Source organism: Cyprinodon variegatus, unplaced genomic scaffold, assembly GCF_000732505.1.
Source record: "Cyprinodon variegatus isolate N-32 unplaced genomic scaffold, C_variegatus-1.0 Scaffold1004, whole genome shotgun sequence".
Taxonomy (NCBI): domain Eukaryota; kingdom Metazoa; phylum Chordata; class Actinopteri; order Cyprinodontiformes; family Cyprinodontidae; genus Cyprinodon; species Cyprinodon variegatus.
The window spans coordinates 60030-72246 of record NW_015151457.1 but is presented as its reverse complement, the minus strand read 5'-3'; the positions used below and the strand labels follow the sequence as shown (position 1 = coordinate 72246).

Below are 12217 nucleotides of genomic sequence, written 5' to 3'. Positions count from 1 at the left end.
CGGAACCAGCAAAAAAACAGCGAAAGCCCATGTCGGAAACATGCTAAATTTTCAAACTCAAAAATTAGAACAAAATAGTCACTTACCACAGTAGACATGGTGATTCGTTGCATCGCCTGTCTGCTAAGCTCAAAACAACCGCGCCTGGCTTGACGGAGAAACCAGGAGAACAGCTGAGCATATTTACGACAGTGCACTTTTACTTTCACCCTCTGGGGGGGGCCTCGCTGGAAAATCTACACCGGTTGCATAGTATACCTTTAACACAAAGTAACAATGATAAAAAGTAAAAAAAAGAAAGTGTTCCCAACTACAATCAGTCCCCTTTAGGGGCATATTTTCTTCAGAAGGTTTAAGAACATAAAGTTTTACATAGTTTCAAACTCTGTACCTTATGATCAGCATTTATAAAATCATGGAAAATAAATATAAACAGATATTTATATACATTTTCTGAATAAAATGGTCAAAAACATAAATATTAAATGCTTATTTACCTACTGAACAATAAAATAAGCCTTGGGTATTGAAATAGATCAAATAAAAAAGTCATATCTTTTTATAAAAGCGAGGAGGTTGGATTTTTTTTTCATTATAGCTCCAAAAATATAAAATGATTTTGCATGTATGCCTTTTTAAAAGAAAGGAATTTAGTTGGCAAATTCACTCTTTCTTTAAAAATACTTTCTAAATTTAGCTAAGTTGATTATATCAGAAGGGGACTGAGCTCTGATTATAATTCTCCATCTGCAGCAACCACTTCAGCTGGAAGGCAACATTTGAATGACTCTTGAATTACAGTCAGGGGCCACTAAAATCAGGGGTCATCCCTGAATTTGAATTAAAAAAACAAAGGACCTTGAAGCTGAAATTCTTGCAGGACAATTCTTAGTTTGTTCTGTAATAGCAACCTCTAAATCCAACATGGATTGATAGTTAAGTTTGTTTTAGACCCACAGTAGCTTAGAACCTGCATTTTAAAATAAATCAAAACAGGCTGTTAAATGTGTGTATTTCTAATAGTGATTAGCTTGTAAATTAGGACTGTACTTAAATCATCTATTTTAATCAAGAAGCTTGGTCAGCTTCATAGGGATTTAATGTGTACATTAAAATTGTTCTTGATCTAAAGTTATCAGCTTTAGTACATACTTGAATATCTGAGAGTAATCCTAACTTCCCTCCAGAGTAGTTTCTTAGCTGCACTGAGCACCATTTTACTTTTACCCAATATGAGAATGATTTATAAAAGAATATATACATATTTCTGTCATGTTATCTTATAAGTTTTTAACCGCCTGAGCTGTCAAGAAAAGGTGCTGAAATGAAATTCAATAAATGTTATAAGAAGGAAAAAGGGCAAATTGAATCTCACAGAGAAAAGCACAGTTGAAGTGATGTTGGCTACGGATGAGACGAGGAGCTGGATGTTAGCCAGACTCAGGAAACCGAGTCGGTGGAAGTTTGGCAGAAAATAATCCATACTAGACACGCCACTATGCATCGTAATGCAACTGAAATGAATCAGTTCCCTTGAGCTTTGTCTCATACAGAACAACTGTAAATATTAAGGTTGCTGTTTATTTCGATTGTTAGATCAAAGGATATGAATAAAAGATATTTTCAGTGTCTCACAGCATACATTGATTTATAGAGGCACTCTTTGAACTGCCTTTTATAGGACTCCACTGGTGATATTTTTATTGCCTCCACTGTAGTTCTTTAAAAATCTAAATATCCCCCTTCTTTTATACCTGGTCCTTTGCCTCCTCCACCTCATTAACCTGCTCATCGACTCTTCTTCTCTTTCCCCAGATTTCCAGTTTTGCATCATCTGCTGGTTTCCTAGCCGTGAAGAAGCACATTTTCTCTTCCTCCAAAAGTCGCCAAGCAACAATGTACAGGTGCCCTGCATTAGTCTTTGTGTCGCAAAGAAAAAAAAACTGAAAGAGAAGAACGAATGAATACAAATATTAATAAGCCGGACAGTTATTGAAGGCAACAGACGGCTCGCTCAGAGAAACCCAACCAACTGATGGTTATTCCAAAAGGCACAGACTCTGACCCTGTGTTCAAGTTGTGCTTTCATGCTGCCATAGGAGTGCTGCAAACATATCATAAAAACCTGTGTTCTTCATATTTAGTCATAACAAGCTTGTGACGATCTGTGAAGTTTTCTTTATGACAAAAAAAATATATATATATATGTACAGCATGACGGATGCTTTGGTTTGACTGAATAAAGGGGAACCAGTAGCAGTTGTAAAAAAAAAGAAAAGAAAAAGAAAAAAAAGAAGAGAGTAAATGGATCATGACTGAGTATCTAACTTATACAAGAAAAAAAATGAAGGAGCAAATATTTTTATTGTTTTCAAAATAAGAGCTTTGAATTTGTGCTTCAGACACAGAAGCAAACGTTTGTTCTACCAAGGCTTTCCTGTTGTTGCCACTCATGGGAGTCGAGGAGCAATGCCAGCTGAGGGTCGAATTCGTTCAATGGAATTTGTGCCTGGAACTCACGGCCTTATGCGTCGGCTGCGTTAACGCATTGGATTCTGCAGCTAGGAAGGAATGCTGTACTTCTTATGCTGTAAAAGAGCGACTGTGCTTCTGTTCTGCTGATAAAACTGCCGGCTCGCTTGATGAGTCATCGCTAAAACCCTTTTTAGAGCATGTTCACTCATAGTGATTCAGTGAAAACTGGCATGTACTCTTCAAAAATCTTGTCACCTTAACAAAAGCTGATTTTTTTTGTTGTTTTTTTTTTATATCAGTTTCCTCTTAAACTTGCTGCAGTGTGGTCTTAATTTATATCGGATTGGTAACTGTGTCATGTTAATATGTTTAATCCTATTTATTTCTTCTCTGCCTGCATTCAGATGTGAATGTATGTTTGGGTTTTGTCATGCATGGCCAAGTGTTGTGTTTTTTGTTTCTTTTTTTGGCCTCAGTGAGCTGCCTTTTGCACAGTTCAGTCTTAGCCAGAAGAAACTTGCTTTTTAAGACTCATTCAGATTCCTTTTTCACTTTTCAAATGGTTTGAATAGGGAAAAAAAATACAATTACACATTAAAAAACAGTAGTCACTACACATAGGCTGGATACTTGGATCAACTTTCAATTTAAGATAAGGTTCTGTTTTAAAAATGTGGAAATTTACCATTAATTTCATGAAATGGCAGGAAAACACAGCACCAGTAATGACACCCCCACTGGGAAAAACATACACAGTTTGGTCTCTTTTTGAAATGTCTTGTAGTTATTAGAATAATCATATTCTATTTATAAAGCTACAGTTCCTATATCATTAAAGAGGCAAGCTGCAGGCTTGTTGCCTGTGTGTCTATACGAGGATAACAGTAAAATAGTGCAATATTCTTTATAATGAAGATTTAAACTCTTTTTGATATATTTAATCTACATCTTCCAACCAGTATATCAATAACTGTGACGATCTATTATCTTTGCAGTGTTTGGTAATTACTGGCACGTTTTAAAAATACATTTGGGTGCTGAAGATGGCACCAGCCCAAGCCTAAATTTGACCAATATGAGATGAAACATCACCAGAAAATAGGCCCAGCTTTATCTTACTAAAAGAAAATCCTAAAGGAAAGATGATATGGCACATGTGACACATTAACAACCAAGCACATCACAGATTGACCTCGACACGGTTAAGAATTTGACGGTGTTTGCAGCTGCCCCCAAGGACAGCAGGAGCTATTTGACACGTGCCAACTTGGCTCCCTGAGAGTCAACCTCTAGTCCCATTTAACTGTTTTTTAGCTTGGCTCAGAATGCTGTGTAATGTTAAGGGCAGACACCGCAGTGCTTTTCACCATAAAACCCATTCAATTAAAGCAAGTTTCTAAACCAAAAAAGTCTTAACATGTCTTTTAACATATTTTAAATGTTTTTGTCTGTCTAGGTGACCTGACCATTGCTGAAGTTGCATATTAATTAATTTGCAATATAAAATATGGTGTCATGGTGAATTTTGTATGTTTTTTTTTTCTTTATGAATCCCTGTTCACATCTGTTGGGAATCGGTCCCCTGTAAACTGCCGCTCAGTCCTCCTTCAGCCATTCAGAAAATTCCTCCTATTGTGAATTTGAAGACTTGTGTGGAGACCATTGTGGCTCTGTAACGTTTACCACAACCAACGGCTGAGCTAAGAGACTTCAGCCCAACCAATCAGATGAGGGGAATTCTTTCCCCACAGCACACAAGTTTCCCTGGCAACAGCAACCAATGAATGCCCCTTCAATTTGCACCTAATTGCTGAGCGACACTTCCCCGTTTCTCCTCCTGTTCTACTTCTAATCTAGAACACGGTACCTTTCAAAAATAATGACGTAAATGAGACAGAGGAACCTGTCGGTGTGCGTCTGTTCTTTTATTTGACCATGTAAAAGTTTGATTTGTATTTTTATGGTGTTATTTTGTACATGTGACTCCTTTTTTCACAATGTGAAATTCATGGCTAATAAACATAAGAGTTTTTTCCTCTTGACCGTAACGTTTTGGTTTTGTCATTACTGAGGGGATTTGTCTGTCTGCATGTGTTAATGTCACCCTGCTAGGTCAGACGGTGAAAGCAGCTTCCAATGTATAGCAGGGCAATTGCTCCTTACTGCATGTTTCACATATTTAGGGCGATTTCAAATGAGCACAAGTGTATTGAGGTATTTAGGGCACTATATTGTGCATAAAGGTTTTGTTTGGGGGGGTTAAATCGTCTTATCTATGCCTATGGCTTCTAAGCTTCCTGCACAAGGACGCGCTAGAACAGCCAGATACTTTCCCTTTCTCTGTCAAGTCACCTTGGCAACGGCAACCTTTATCTGCAAAGTGTGGGGGTTGGAGGATGACATGAAATCTTAAAAAGCACCTCTCCCTGTTGTCCCTCCCCCAATTGCCTATTGGAAAACCTTCCTATGGGGGAAATGCATTTCAAAGTGTGGTGTCTGACCTGCGTCTCTAACAGGTCCTACAGCATCCTGCTTAGTGAGAGACTGCACAGCACAGCCCCACTCGTTGCATTCCTCAAGCTCTGAGGGGTCTGTTCATTGTTGACATTCTTCACCCTGTCACGGTTTCTGACTAATGACAGCTTTAAAAAAAAAACAAACACAGTTTTTCTGCTGACCCTTTTATAAACAAATCCCCTTTTTTTTTACTTTCAGGTGTATCGGAGCTTAGGAGATGTGTTTTTTTCTTTCCTAGAAATCGCAGTGCCTTCTGTTAGGATGCAATAAGCTGTTGAAATCCTAGCTTTTCTATTTCAGTCCTGTTTTTCTCAAGCACCGTGAGAGCCAGAGGGAATAAAAAAAAGGGTTGACACTCAAGGTGAAATGTGGCGGCTCTGTGTGGGAGGCCTCTCTGTGTGATCCCACAGTCTCCCCATTAATCAAGACAGGAAGTTGGACTTCCTGTCAGCCAGGAAGTAGGTCTCACCCCCCCACTTTGGCCTTACCCTGCAACCCCCATCCCTATAAACCGCCACACCAACCTCCAGAACATACTGCGGATGGCCTGACCCTTCAACAATGTGCATCCTCTGGGTCCTCTTAGCCTAAGCATAGTTTAACTTAAGTCTAGGGTTTTGTGTGGGCAGGATGCATGTGTGGCCCAGTGTGATAAAAACAAAGCACCTTATAATGTCAATGTTGCCAGGCAACGCAAGCAGTAGCCCTGACTCAGTTCGGGAAAAAAAAAAATGAACGGTGAGAAACCACAGATTTGAGGGAAATTTTTCAATTCTAGATTAACTTCCCTCATAAATAAAAATCTGGATACTTCGATTTTTTTTCCAGCAGGAATTGAAATGAAAAGTATCCAGCATCACTAACTAAACAATTCTTTTTAGCAGGGTATTTTCAAACCGTTTCTGTAGACTGAACTGTCATAACATGAATGCTGCAAAATTTAAAGTCTGGTCGGCTGGACTGAACTTGAATTCTACAAAAATAGAAAAACAAATAAAAAGTGCGAAAAATACATAGGAAAGAAAATAAGCAGTAAAAATTTTCAAATTGTCGAAAATAATTAAAGTTGATGCCTGAATCTTAATCTATCTATCTATCTATATATATATCTATCTATATATATATAGATAGATAGATAGATATTGTTTTTTTGGCTTTAAGTGTCAAATTTAGATTTTTACTTGACTCCTGCACTAAAAATAAATAAAAATGCAGGTACGTTGTAAATTTGTAACAACAGCTTTAACAGTCAGGGAGAAGTTGCGCTTCAAAAATATGCTTGTCAAAGGTTTCTACCTCTGCAGTAAATGTATCACAACTGGCAATGTGGGGAATGTACATGCTATCTTTGATGTTTCTGTAAAACAAAATGTTTGTGGCATATTTGCAACAATAGGCATACTTACTTGAGTAAAGAAGTTTAATCAGTACTTCTACTTTTACCAGAGTATTTTTCAACACAAGTATCTGTACTTTTACTCAAGTACGGAAAGTGAGTACTTTTGCCATCTCTGGAACACACACATGCTAAGCCAAATTTTTTAGCCAGAAGGCCTTACACAGGACCAGCAGTTATTTTAGATGTATTTCAGCATTAAAATGTTGCTCATTATAACACATTGCATTTTCAATGCATATAAATGATCATTAATTAATTTGAAAACATCAAAATTCTTAGATCATATTGGTTAATAACTAAGAAAAATGACCCTTGAAATAGAAGCTAAATAAGAAAATGACCATGAAAGAAGCCAGTACATGGTCAACGTACTTGTTTAGACCGACAATCTAAATGTTATTGAACATCAAGCCGAAGCCACCATCATCTGAAAGAGTCTACGGAGGGGTTACACCATGCATACTGTTTCTGAGGCAAAACAACACAAGAAATGCAAAAAAAAGTAAAAAAAAAAAAAAAAAAAAGGACAAACAATAGCCCAATCCTCCAAGGCTATTAATATTTAAAAAATGCACTCTCCCCAAAAAAACAAAATAACAATAAAGAGGTAAACAGTGGTGATAATTTACCTCTGGTTAACACAGAGGAATACCTTTCCTCTTCGCTTTGTGGAAAAAGAACTTCCATATTCATGAGTGCTGCAGGTTACATAAATTATTACTAGCTTGGTTTCTATTTGTGACTGGTTTCTCTAACCTCTCAGCTGTAGATAAGCTACTGCTCATTCATACCACTCCATAGAGGATGGCTGCTGCCGCCACAGTTAAAAAGGGGCCTTTAGAAACCCCTCATGAACTCCAAAAGATCTATTTCTTCTCGGAAGGTATAGTCTGCTCTTCCTGCAAAGAGCTTCAGCATTGTGACTCCAGTTCAGTTTACTGTTCAGGTGAACACCCAGGTACTGGGTGTCCAACACATTGTAGCTGGAAATACAAAAAGGCAGAGGTTTTCTCTTTACCCTTAATTACTATGCACAGCACAACATTAGTTAGTTATTTGAATTTTAAATTCTAAAATCCAAAAAATATCTGTATGAGCAGCAGCAGATCCAGATGGGCCTGCAAAGACTTGACACAGGGAACACAAGGAGGGCAGCTTTTTTTTTTAAGTAATTAATTTAGAAATAGATTTATTTGTTACAATACTTACAAAAAGCTCTGGAACAAGGGTAATCAATAATTTCAGCTTTTTGGATATTTATTCTGTTTTCCATCTTTAGCATAGTCTCTCAACATCAATCACTGCCTTTACAAATGAGCAATATTCTTTTAAAGTGAAACAATGAACATGACTGATTGATGACGTCATGTTGTTGCACAGCACTACACAGCTTTTACCAAAGTCTATGACAAAAACACTAATCAAAAACACAGATAAACTGGAGTAATATAGGGATGCATAATGACGCCACCGTTATATTTCAGCCCGCATCTTCATATAGACATGCCCTCATCTACATCTTGGTGAATCTAAGTCTTCAAGGTTTATTAGAAAGAAGAAAATAAAAAAGAAGTGGTGGTTCTAGACCTAATTTACCAGGGGGAACCGAATGAAAGAATGAAACAACAAACAGGGCAATGGTTAATCGTTTGAAATATTAAGTGAACCATAAAACCATTCGCAGCTCTACAGATGTAGCAGATGAAAACGGTGATCATATCTAAATATAATAGTGCAACAACCTATTTTTTCCATCACACTTAAAGAGGCATTAGAGAGGCATTGAATTGAAAAAGCTTCCTGGATGGGAAGCGTAACATCTTCCAACTTATAAACCAAGTCCATAGGATTGTTTTTTAACTTTAGAGAGTTTTCAGATACTGTGGCCAAAACACAGAACTGCGGCAGTCTTCTGCCCATTCTCGTAGCTCGCCCTCGTAGGTTTTTTTTTTTACTTCTTTCATCTTAAAAAGAGTTGCCATCGGTGTCTGAGTTGAGCTGGATGCTGGTCGCTTCTGACTATCCACAAAATCCATCTTGAGTTTAACACTTTGTTTGCTAGGTTGGACTTGACCTCACATCTGCAGAACAGTGCGGGAACTTCTGACCTGTAGTACATTCGCTGAAAATAGGCTACAGGCTTATAGATGCATTAGTGCTGAACTACAGAGGTGTCCGTTGGCTCATCAAGTTATGTTTGAGTCATAAAAGGTCAGATAAAGATATTTTATAAAGATATTTTTCAGTAAAAATGTTCACAATATCTATGTAGAAAACTGAAAAAAAATAAAATAAAATAAACAGAGTCCAAGGGGGTAATTTATGGTTTCCATGTCAGGGGATATCATCATTTATATATCATATATTTGTTTTGTTTAATATCTTTAATACAAGGGTCAGGGCCATCTCCACTGGCTCCTGTCTAGAACTGCCCATGCAGAAACAGGTCTGAGGAGAAGAAGCATATAAAGATGTGTAGAATTAGAGCCTGTTGTGTTCAAAATAGTCTTGAATACTTTTAAATGCTTAAATACTTTGAAATGGAAACCAAAAATCAGAAAGACAAAGGAAACAATATGATTACTATTCCTCAGATTCCAAGAAAATAGCAAATATCAACCTTGGTGATCAAAGATTTGTATTACATTACGGTATGTTTTCGGAAACTTCTTTTAGTTGGCCTAGAACCAAGTGCTACTCGCTTACTGGCGTGTTTGTGTTTGTTTTCTTTTTTGAACACTATTTACAAAAACATTTTCTCTTCAGCATAAGGCAATGACATCTTATATCTATTAAAAATTATCCATTAACCTTTGTGATGGATAGAGCCAACATCATAGATTAATTGTTATTGAAAAATTGATGCACTTTAATTCATTATTTTTCAACCAATTGTTGTAGGGCAGCTTGAAGAGAGGTCTTATAGCTTACTCTGTCAACACAACAGGTCTTATTGCCTCTTTTTTGTCTTCCTTTCAAAATAACAGTCTTAAACATTGATAGAGGTTGGGGAGCTTAAATAAATATATCTATAAACTGGAAAGTTTTATATTTTATCTTTCTTCACTTGAGCTGAAAATAAGGCAGGTGACATTGCTCCTGGATCAAATATCTTTTTTTGTTATTTTATTTCAGATGCAGTGGCGCCTCCAGATGTATTTGTAAACAGCTGACCCTATCCGATCGCAAGAACAGTCCTGAGGCAAACGGGAAGAAGCCTCCTTTAGCACACGCTAAATGGCCTTTAGGCAAGGAACCCTCAGGCTGCCTGCAGATGTATTAGTGTTTGAATATGTGAGACAGGGTGTTCTTGTGCAAAAGTGCAATACAAGTTTAGTCCATGTCAAGTGCTATGCTCAGAAAAACAGTGATCTGCTTGTTGCTTGGCTGATCAGTGCAGAACTATACCAAGCATCACTGCTTAGAGAATAAAGATGTATTTCAAACTTCTAAATGAACACAAATAAAGACTAAAGTTAGAGATAGGCAGTATAATATGTCAGGCTAAAAAATATAACCCTATTGTCTTCCATTTACCATCCCCTCACTGAAGTTTGGTAATCTGTCCTCAGCAGGACATATCCAATCTGTGTCAAAGGTTCCAGTTGGTGCGTAACAATAAAAAAATTGCACCACAGCAACCCCTGATGTGTGTTTTTCTTCAGTTTTTGATGGGGGTTTTAGGAGTCATTTCTCTCATCTGCCAATGAAAATGTCAAGGGGATCCACAAAGGGCCTTTTTTTCTCTCCATAAACATTAAATCACACTAATAAATTTAAAAAAGCTTTAGCTTAAATCACTTTGGCTTAATATTTCTCATCATGGATTATTAAAAAAAGGTTTAAGAGTTTTTGACTTCAAAACTAATAATATAATGCTAAAAGTTCATAGAGTAATGAAGTCATAATGGGACAAAAATATCAAAACAAGAAGTATAGATACATTTTAAAGCATGAGTGATTAAAAGCAGGAGATTTCTTCTACAATATTATTTCCTCCAAAATTCATATATTTTAAGTTAAACAGATATATTTCTAATGTATACTTTGTTAACTCAAAAAAACTTTACAATCATGGGCGTAGGTTTGCATAGGGACCATAGGGACATGTCCCTATCAAAACTTTGGACCAACCTACTTGTCCCTACCAACAATTAGATGTGAAGAACATGTTTATAATTTACAATACAGCATTGTTGTAGCAGTACAGGAGTTCTGGATAGAGAATATTGACAGATGAAAAAATGTCTTATCTAAATTGCAAAATGTTTATTTAATTCCTTCTCTAAGTGGGTCACACTGTGAGCTAAAGACATGTTTTAGAGTCTCTATACTCCAGTTAACGATTAATCGATTACTAAATTTTTTGACATTATTTCAATAATTGATGAATCCGATGAATTGTTTCAGCCTTAAATAAAATACATGAAATGGGTTAAATAGAGTAACTACAGCCTATATGTACAACTTGTAGATTGAAGTTAATATATTACATGCTCAGTGTCAGTTCATCTTGTAGTTCCAGTGCACATGTAAATTCAATAGATTTAATTGGTGTCCCTTGAATCTATTATTTCACCTTGTTTCTTGATACACAAAGAACATTTAAAGATAAGAGTGGGTTTTACCTCTGTTTTCCTCTGCACCATACTATATCTTCAAAATAAAAAGAAGTATAAATTCACAAATAGTAGACATATTTATACTATATTCTGGTAAAGGCACAGATTTACCTACTGTCTTAGTCGCTGGTAATTTCAAATGCAAATCTTCTCAAAGTGGAAAAAAGTCCTAATTCCTCCTTCATCAGAGCCAGTTAAGCTTCAGTCATTGATAAACAGCATCTAGTGTGTGTGGTGCTTATAGAATTTGTATAAATGTAGCAAGAAATGCTGCTTTTCTCTTATATATGAAATACACCCTGATATTCACGTTAAGCATAAAAAAATGAGCATGCTTATTTTTGCATAGGACCAATGACATCAGACCAATAGTGTCCCTACCAAAGTTGAAATCAAACCTAAGATAAACCAAAGGTGGGTTTTGAGCACCACAGCTGATTTGGGAGCTCTGACATCATATTTTAAACCAACTTTTAAAAATTTGGGTTCTAATTTAGATCAGTTTTAAAATTCTGCTTTTAACATGTAGGGCAGTTGTTGTAAGTCCTTAAAAAAAAAATCCTTTTTTTAAGGGAGTTGATTGAGAAGTTTGCAGCGTATTGGATAAAAAGGAAGGGTTCATACAAAATTCCCTGCAGGGCACACATAAAGCTGATCCTGATGGAGGTAACATTGAAGGTCAGGTATAGGCTAGTGTTCTTTGAAAACATAAGCCTCCACTCAAAGTCAGAAATATATCATGCTGGTAAAGGTTGCTGAGAATTTCATCAGTTCAGCCAAAGGACAAGTTAACCGGACAGAAAGCTTTAGAACTTTGAGACAACGAGAAAAAGTTTAGCATCACCCAGAGTGGATTTAGGTTTGAACATTTCCAGACACATAGAGGCAATATGATGGCGTCACGAATGCTTTCAGACTGAGAGTCTGTCCACTGGGTTGTGCTCCCGCTGACCTCAGGTTGCATCAGCATTCAGGGAGGCAGCTGAGGCCAACCCGCCTCAGGCAAGGCAATGTGTCAGGGGCCAGCGCGTTTCCATCAGAAGATGGACTCCTCCGCAAGACTCTTTTTTTATTAAGGTATTTTTTTCACTTCAGATAGCAGAGCAAAAATAATCCCTTTTCAAAAACATAAATGTACTTTTGTGATCATGTTTTATACCATTTAAGCCTTCAGGCAGCATAACTATATTTTCTAACTGAAACT

The 12217-nt window shown here is 36.8% G+C and overlaps 1 protein-coding gene across 2 annotated transcripts in view; it reads left to right on the top strand.

The window, feature by feature from the left end:
• The window catches only part of enc1 (ectodermal-neural cortex 1 (with BTB domain)), an 11240-nt gene extending 9286 nt beyond the window's left edge, over nucleotides 1-1954 (top strand). For both annotated transcript variants that reach the window (XM_015399341.1, XM_015399340.1), the window contains exon 3: nucleotides 1816-1954. The gene's annotated coding sequence lies outside the window, so the exon portion shown is untranslated. The remainder of the gene's footprint in view (nucleotides 1-1815) is intronic.
• The last annotated feature ends 10263 nt before the right edge of the window (nucleotides 1955-12217 follow it).